Source organism: Phalaenopsis equestris, unplaced genomic scaffold (genome assembly GCF_001263595.1).
Source record: "Phalaenopsis equestris unplaced genomic scaffold, ASM126359v1 Scaffold000002, whole genome shotgun sequence".
Classification (NCBI taxonomy): domain Eukaryota; kingdom Viridiplantae; phylum Streptophyta; class Magnoliopsida; order Asparagales; family Orchidaceae; genus Phalaenopsis; species Phalaenopsis equestris.
Genome location: NW_018164444.1, coordinates 42,829,583 through 42,829,929, shown reverse-complemented (window position 1 = coordinate 42,829,929; position 347 = coordinate 42,829,583).

Here is a 347-nt window from a genome sequence, read left to right as displayed (position 1 = left end):
TTAGGGGCAAAAATGTAATTTTGGATATTTTAGTCTTAATGAACATTTAGGCTTAATCAAAATGGAAAATGGGTAATTTATAATCTTATATAACTCATTTGATAACTTTGATCAAAAATGGGTTTAATTGGTAGAAACCCACTTCACTTTGCCAAATTACAAAATAAAAGAATAATTCTCATAATTATCAAAATTTTGGAAACTTCATTAGCATAAAATGACTTTTAAATTTAGGGGTATAACTTTGGAAATCAATGATTTCACACCCTTGTTTGATAATCAAAATGATGTTTAAATGATCTTGATAATGATCACTTAAAGTTTTAAATCTTTTCAAAATCAATACA